This window comes from Pithys albifrons, chromosome 7 (assembly GCF_047495875.1).
Source record: "Pithys albifrons albifrons isolate INPA30051 chromosome 7, PitAlb_v1, whole genome shotgun sequence".
In the NCBI taxonomy this organism is placed as follows: domain Eukaryota; kingdom Metazoa; phylum Chordata; class Aves; order Passeriformes; family Thamnophilidae; genus Pithys; species Pithys albifrons.
The window spans coordinates 33,361,785-33,369,730 of record NC_092464.1 but is presented as its reverse complement, the minus strand read 5'-3'; the positions used below and the strand labels follow the sequence as shown (position 1 = coordinate 33,369,730).

General features: G+C 42.2%; 1 long non-coding RNA gene across 1 annotated transcript; it reads left to right on the top strand.

Annotated features, from left to right (window-relative positions):
* The first annotated feature begins 397 nt into the window (after positions 1-397).
* LOC139674753 (uncharacterized) lies at positions 398-6,408 on the top strand. Its single transcript, XR_011698338.1, has 3 exons — positions 398-441; positions 1,697-1,776; positions 6,205-6,408. It is a non-coding gene; the product is annotated as an uncharacterized lncRNA (long non-coding RNA).
* Positions 6,409-7,946: the final 1,538 nt, after the last annotated feature.

The window sequence follows — 7,946 nt, the reverse complement described above, 5'->3', positions numbered from 1 at the left end:
CTTCAGTTGTGAATGGAGGACTTTCTGTTTTTAAATATTATTGAATACACTTATTCACTCTTGGTTCCTTCAAATGTGTACAGACCAATGATCTCAACAATTTTTCTTTAATAATTGCTGAAATTTTCAACAGGTTAGTTTGGGGGTTTTTAATTCCATTTAAAAATAGCAGCTTATTAAAACAAAACAAAAATCTTAACAGCTGGTAAATCTCTGTCTATTGTATTCTAAAGGAGATTTTAGAAGTGGCTGACTTTAAAACCTTGTGCTGATATCCCATTCCTACACCTCTTGTGGAGGCAGAAAAGCGGAAAAGCAGTTGCACTTCTCTGCCATGGCTGAGGACACTGTTAATTGAATTTGTGCTAAATGACTACCTGCCTGATCAACAACTGACTGGACTGGGGTGATCATGATGAACTGGCTATACCTGGGTTGCAGGTGAGTAAACTTTCTTTCATGCCTTTTGTTAGCGACCTCTGTATTTGTGTTTGCCCAAGGTAGGCTGTGTGGGAGGTTTGCTTTTCCTCTACTTTACTTTGTCAGCGGGTCATGTCATGTGGCACTAATGCCATAAATAATTCTGTTCTTCTCTTTCTCAGCAATTACCTTTGAGTTCAATTAAAGGTCCTTATTGCTTTATCATTGTTGAAAATTTCTTAACCACAGAGATCCATTCTTCAGCAGTAAACCCTTAGCAAAACAACATGGATGAAGGGATGCATTGAGCAATAGACTGGGTGGCCTGTCTTGCCTCCATTGTCATGAGGCAATAGTGGAGGGGGGGAGATGGTTGTTTTTCTACAGCTGCCTGAATTATCATCAATATTTTGAGATGCAAGGGCAAATCACAGCCACTCAACATTTTGATCCATTTAGGTGAGTCATCTGACACAAAACTTGTTGAACCTAAAGGATGATTTTTCCGTTGATTTCAACTGCTCTAGACATGGTCTGATGCTGCTGCCTGGATCAACAATGCTACTTCAAATAAAGTAGATTTCATTTCTTGGCTGTTCTTTCAGCCTGGAACCATTGCTGGCCTCTGGCCAAAAAAAAAAAAAAATTGGTCTGGACTTACTGGCTTGTTTTATGGAGAGCCAGGGTTATGATGTCTGGAAAAACATGTTTTTTCTGTCAAATAAGGTCTGCTGGCAGCACTGAAAATGGGAAGTAAGCTTACTAGTATGCATCTGAATGGTTTTAAAATTGAGACCATGACACTAATGGCTGCAGTACAGAAAAAGGAGAGTACTACTCTACATCAGAAGAACTCAACCCACCTTGCTTAGTTTTTCTCCCAGCTAATGGCAACTTGGCAATCAGAATGCATAGTTTTCCTGTTAGAAACCTCCTGATACAAAATGAGCAGTTAATTCACTCCAGCAACAGGCATGCTTTCTACTGTCCTCTGGTGAAATTCTCACCCAAGTTCAGGTACCTAACAGCTGTGGCAGTGGATGGGTCTGCTACATTAACCTGTTACTGAGGTGCAGGTCTGGGGAGTGTGCTGGTTTTGTTGGAGTAGAGTTAATTTTCTTTTGGCTAGGGTAGAGTTAATAAGCTTCTTCATGGTAGCTAGGCTGGGGTTGGCTTTTGGATTTGGGTTGAATACAGTGTTAATAATACAGAGATGTTTTTGTTATTGCTGAGAAGTGCTTACACAGAGCCAAAGCCTCTTCTGCCTTTCATACAGTAATGCTGGTGAGGACACTGGAATGCATGGGAGGTTGGCAGGCGACACAGACGGAACAGGTGACTCCAACTGACCAAAAGGTATATTCCGTACAATATGACATCTTACTCAGATATAAAGTGGGTGGAACAAAGAGAAAGAGGAGGACATTTGGAGTTTATGTCCCCAGGTAACCGTTACATGTGATGAGGCTCTGCACTCCTGGAAATGGCTGAACACCTGTCTGGCTATGGCAAGCAGTGAATTAATCCTTGTTTTTCTTTGCTTGCATGCACAGCTTTGGCTTTCCCTATGAAACTGTCTTTATGTCAACCCATGAGTTTTCTTTCACCCCTCTGATTGTCTCCCCACTCCCATTGTTGGGGAGTAAGAAAGCAGCTGTGTGGTACTTGGTTGCTGGCTGTAGTTAAACCACAACAGGGTGTAAAGTATCAAACTGGATGTAAATATGTCCAGTCTGAGAACTAGGAGACTGTCTGATCACTGGAGCAGGGAGGCTCTGGAACAGCTCTTTGATTGGAGGCCAGAAGCATAATGTTCAAGTGAGTACGAGGAGAGTTGATTCTCTGCTCTTTCATTCCGACACCAGTCAGGAATAACTGTTTGCTAACAAGTTTAATGTTTGCAGCTGGACATGCACACATTGTCGGGGTAATGCTTGTTACCACCATTATTGACACTTGCTGAGTATCACATGTACTCAAGTGAAGTACTAACAATTTTAAGGAGTTCACACAATGGAAAACTTTGTTCATGCTGGCAGGACATGTAGGTCCAATTTACAAAGTTTAAACAGTATAATTTATTTTTACTTTGAAGTGAAATTCAAAGGCATCTATCCCATGGCCTTCCAGATAAATTCAGTGTCTTTTCTTACCTTTTGTGTTCATAGGTCCCAAAAGAATCAAGTAACTTGACATCAGCCGTTTTTGTGCATTAATGTTTCCACATTTTTATCTGTTATGTGTATTCAAAAAAGAATAGCAAAGCTAGTCCTATAAAGAGAAACTGGGATCCTACTCTCACTGCAGAAAGCATGATTAAATAATCTCAGTACAGATCCTCCAAGAAAAGGAGAGCAGGGCCCTAACCTCTGGATTTCAAAGTGCTCCATACTGTGTGCAATAGTTAAGGGAAAAGAATAACACAGGAGGTATGCCTGGGCCTCACCCAGAGCCCAGTGAAGTAGGCAAAAACTTCGGTTGCAATGGACAATACATTAAGTCTTCCATCTGTATCTAGGTAAGACTCCAGAAAGCCAAAGGACCTGTGAGTGTGAAGGATTTCTGCAAATTCTTTGTGCCCCAGGTTTCTGTGTCTCCTACTCCAGATAGAACCCTTCACTGGCAATTTGAATAACCAGGCCTGCGTCAGTAGGGAGGGATAATCTATCCCACAGTGCAAAGAATTACACTGTTGCCTAATAGCTGTATTGCTCTCTGCCAGCAGAATGGTGCCTGGATACCAGATTTCACAGAGACATGTATCACATATCTGTAAACATGATTTCTGAATACAGTAAACCTCCATGTACTTTGATACTTTCTTTCTTGAGTAATATGGAAAAAATAGGACTACTTTTTTTTCCCCTGTCTGAATGCATTTTAGATAAATACTAAAATTCCAGAACACTTGGACGAATGAGTAATAGTCACCAATGAGGGGGAGGAGGATAAATGTTATAAAACAGCATCTGGTATGTATGAAACTAGCACAAGACTGAGAAATCCAGAATATTCAATAGGCAGTTTGTTTAGCTTTTCTTCTTAAAGGAAGAAAGGAAGATGCTACTATTAAAAAAAAATCAGAACAACTTTCTCTTGAAAACCTTGGAATTGCCTCTCATTTCCAAGGCACTATTAAAGCTTCTGCTTGAGAAATATCCTTATCTGTGTGAAGTTTAAGAAACTCAGTAATTCTTAATTCTCTGGTGATCTAGAGGTCTAGATATTAGATTTGCTTGTTCATCACACAGTGACCACTTGACATTCAGAAGTTGGCCCTCAAATGCAGTAAGCCAGGAGCCAGACTGAATGCAACTGGGCTCTCCCAGTTTCCTTGGAGCTAAGTGGAGCTAAGTAAAACTGGCAAATAAAACTAAAATCAAAAGCAAAAAAAACACTTTTAGTACTAGTGATGAATGTTATTATTTGGAATTCAGTGATTTCCAAGTCCACAGATCCTGTTGTGGCAGGTAATGCACAAACACACATATGCACAAAAGATAGGGTTCTTCAGATTCTGCATTTTTGGCTTTTAGGTTTTTTTTAAGCAATGTATGTTGAATGTCTTCTCTATTTCCTTGGTGTGCACTGGCACCTTCTGGAATGGATCAGCAGTGCTGTGGAAAGAGGCTGTAAAGCTACCATGTTAGGTTATCATGTCATGTTGCGCGTATCACGTGTTATGCAGCAGATATACACCATGCATTGTCATGGCAGCCACAGTAAATCTGTGCATCTTTTTAATGTTTACTGCCCAGTTGCTTGTATTCAAGCTTTGTAAATTTTGGGCTAGAGTAAACTTCTTTTGACTATTTGGCACAGAGACTCTTGCTGAGTGCCAAGCTGGTGGATATTCATTCCTTTTCAGTTTTTCACCTTCCCATTTTCTTGCTTTACCAACATGAAAAGACTGTAAGCATTCTGGCTTTCTTTCTACCCTCATCTGAATAAGTAAACGACAATCAGTTTAGCAGCTTGCAAGGAGAAGAGTGAAGAGTGCTGTGACAGCAGGTCTACTATCCCCCACACACGTAGAGCTCTGACTACCATACAAAAGAAGGGCACAATCAAGACTGCTAAAAGCACTGCAACAATTAATGACTTTTGCAACACATATGATGTGCTTTTATCTCAGAGGTACCCAGAAGGGCTCCAAAGGGAATTTAACAAGGCTAATTCTAGTTGGGAAGCCAAATAGGCCATGGAAGAAGACCCAGTAACTACAGTAATGTGAAAAGAGGCCTAGTCAGCCTAGGAAGACAGGCAAGCATTTATAGGTACCAGTAAGAAAGACACATGAAAGGTAGTGCCAGTATTTTCCATAATACCAGCCAGAAAGTGCAACATGACAACAGCAATGTTTGTCAAAGCATTGTCAGTGAGATAGAGACTTCTCAGAGCTGACTGAGAATAAAATCAAAGCTACTGGTGCAAGGACATGATGGCGATGGCTGGTGGAAAGAAGAAGAGTACCGTGGACAGATTTATTTTTGTGGAAAAGGAAAGATGTTTCTGAATTTCAAGACAGATAAATCCTGCTCAGGACTGAAGATATATGTGCATAGTCATCAGAAGAGAAAGACAGATGAATCCAATAACTTTGCAATGTGCATGACTCTCCTGCTGCTTGCACCTTCTCAGCCACAAGAATACTGATAAATATATCCATCTGCTGTAAATGTAGAAGCTCTTCACAAGTGTTATTTGTCAGTTGTTCAGCTCAAACCATAGGACATAATTTTTCTCATAACAAACCTTTCTCTTTCTGGTCCATATACATGGTATAGAAGCTTGCTTACTCATGAGACGAAGATTGCTTAAACATGAAACGTCATTGCATGTCTTTGAGTTCAATAGGGATGCAGTAATTATTTTCACCTAATAACTGAAGGACAAAATTCTAGCTGGAAGTCAAAAGACATTTCCTTTCATTGCACCAGTAGAAATATTGTGAACTGTCTTTACAAAACCACAGGAAAAGGCAAGCTAAAAGGACACACATATTGGTAGATTTTTAATTCAAACCATCTAATTTAATTCTGGAATAGAATAGATCAAAGGGAAACTGAGTTTTTAAAAAACCCCAAACCCTGTTGGATTATGCAGAAAGGAGTTCCTTTTCTTAATAGCTCTGAAAAGATTACAGTGTCATGAGGCTCCATCAATTAGAACAGAAAACCCTAAGAGCAAGGATAAATCGAAGGTTAAGTGCATGTTGCTGAGGAACACCCTAACCACCTTCCTTTTATGATTATAAACCAGATGAGTTAGTGTTGATGGATCTAATAAGAAGGAAAAACAGTAATCTATATTCACACAGTGGCTTTCTACCCATGCCTTACCCCTGATGTGTACAACCACCTTGTATTTTGCCATCCTAGTTAATGAACTGTCACTATTTCTCTGTGTTGCTTTTCTAACAGAAAGAATGATCTTATTTTTAAAAGGCTTGTTATTAATTTATTTTTAAACTTCTCTTTAGCCCAGGAATAAAAGCGCTAGAGTATTTTTTCATTGTTTCTATTCAACAGAAGAACAAAAGGAAAGGAAACAAAGTCCTACATCCATAGAAAGATCAAATTCCTTCTTGCCATAACTCCAGTGAAATAATTTAATATAGCCCAGAGTTATGTTTAATCCATGTTTTTTACACAGGAACAGTAAAGGTTCTAAATATTTCAGGAACCTCAAATAGGACAATGGCTATATGGCAGGACTCAAGATGGAGATTTTGGTCTTGAAGAGAATTTTATTTTTGCGTTGTTTGTGTCCTTTTTGTTGCAGAGTGTGGAGACTGTACATCCTCAGGGAGACACTTTCCAAATCAAGAGGTGATCTGCATTTGGGTTCAGTGGAAGCTGGAACAGGCTGCACATGCACAGGAAACATGCTGCTACCTAGCAATGTGCTATTACATCATGTGATCACTAGAAAGGTGCACCATCGACATATTCCAGTTGTCTAATTTTTTGCTAATTGATGTGTGGCTGCAGGCTATTTTTGACCTTTAGGTCAACAATTGTGCTTGTTAAAATCACAGTAAGTACTAATGTTGTCCTAAAACCTGGATTAATAAAATCAAACTTCTATAAAACCTGAAACCTAAGGAATTGCCATATGCTATTGTTAAATTCCAGTGTTTGCAAGCTGAATTCCCCTACAATGGCAGCTTGGAGCTACATTAAACAACATAATAAAAACTAAAACTGCTTCTGTTGTGTTTTTCATTGACTTTGATGCTTGATGCTGACCAAGAAATCATTGCATGAGTTTTCATTGTGTAGACAACATCTCCTTAAGCTATCATTAGGCTGTAGGGCTACAGTCAGCCACAGAGGGGACTGACGCCCTCTCTACTGTAGTATCAGATTGTAAGCCAGCTTTGAAAGCAGCTTTAGGAGTGTTGGGTCACTCTGGTGCCTATGATTTGGGAAGCCTCCACTGGGTAGTCTTCTTAATAAAAGTGATACTCTCTGGTGTATCACCTTGTAACACCCTTCATACCCTGTACTCTACTCCTAGGTTATGCTACTACAAGTTCTCATCTGTTAATACCCTCCCTACCTTTTGGAATGTCGAGCTTGCTTTTCCAAATGCTTCTGCTCTTCTTTAATGCTGTGTGAATAGTATACATGAAAAAAAGTTTCTGTTTCCGTATCGCTGAGAAAAACACCGAGTTCTGAATGGAATCGAAGAGCAGCTGATCAGTTTTGGGCACACGAGGCTGCGTAAGGAAACCAGGGTGGTTCTTCCCGCCTCCCCTCCCTTTCTCCTAAGTGTGAATTAAATCGCACTTTGTAAATAAACCCGGTGTGAATGGTGTGCCAGGTCACATCTCGTCTGCATTCTCGCGAGCAGCAACAATTTGTGAAAGCTTTAGCGCACACATTCCGGGTTCGTGGAAGCCGTCCAGCGCACTTCTAACGGCTTGTATCTAATTAGTCATTCAGGTTGTTTCCTTTTAAATAAGGCGCAGAGCAACACGCTAATTTTAGGATGCGGGCGCTGGGCGGGGGGAGAGGGGGAAGGCGGGGAGGGGTGGTTTCCTCCCTCGGAGGAGTTCTTCTCGGGGCGGCGGGCAAGGGCAGGCGCGGGAACTGCTCGCCGTGAGTGGGAAGTGATGCCCTCGGGATGCTGTGGGTGCGGCGATCCCCCGAAAAGCCCTCTCTCCCGGCACCCATTCGCACTTCGCTACTACGACGCAGAAAGCCGCTCCCTTGGGACGAGGCGGCTCAGGGGAGCCATCGCTCCCTCGGCTCCCGCAGGGCCGCTGCGGGATTAGCTCTGCGCCCGCTCTGCCCCGCCCCAGCTGCTTAAGGGCGGCTCGCGGGCTCAGCTCCGACTTAGCCCGGGAATCCTGTCCCCGCGTCCCCTCGGGGACCACTCCCCACCTGTCCGTGGGCGCTGCCCGTGACGTCATGGAAACACCCCCTTCCCCCGCCCCGCCGGCCGGGAAGGCGGGCTGGCACAGCGCAGCTCGGGGCGGCGGGGCGGGGGCAGCGGGGCGGCTCCTCCCGTTGGCCGGC